The following is a 205-nucleotide window of genomic DNA, read 5'->3' as shown; positions in this document are numbered from 1 at the left end:
CTTGCCTTCAGTAAAGAGCCGGTGAGTTTCTGTTGACACTGCGCGGTCAATGACTACCGGCGAAGGACCTGGTGACCTGGGACCCACAGGCACAAGGCTCGTCCGGGTTCTATTAGGTTCTACTACGTTCAGTCTGGTTCTACTGGGTCTCACACCAAGAGGGGTGGGGGTAGAGGAGGGGAAGAGAAGGCGGTGGGGGGGGGGG

The sequence above is a fragment of the Penaeus monodon genome, chromosome 22 (genome assembly GCF_015228065.2).
Source record: "Penaeus monodon isolate SGIC_2016 chromosome 22, NSTDA_Pmon_1, whole genome shotgun sequence".
NCBI lineage: Eukaryota > Metazoa > Arthropoda > Malacostraca > Decapoda > Penaeidae > Penaeus > Penaeus monodon.
This window is presented reverse-complemented; position numbering follows the sequence as displayed.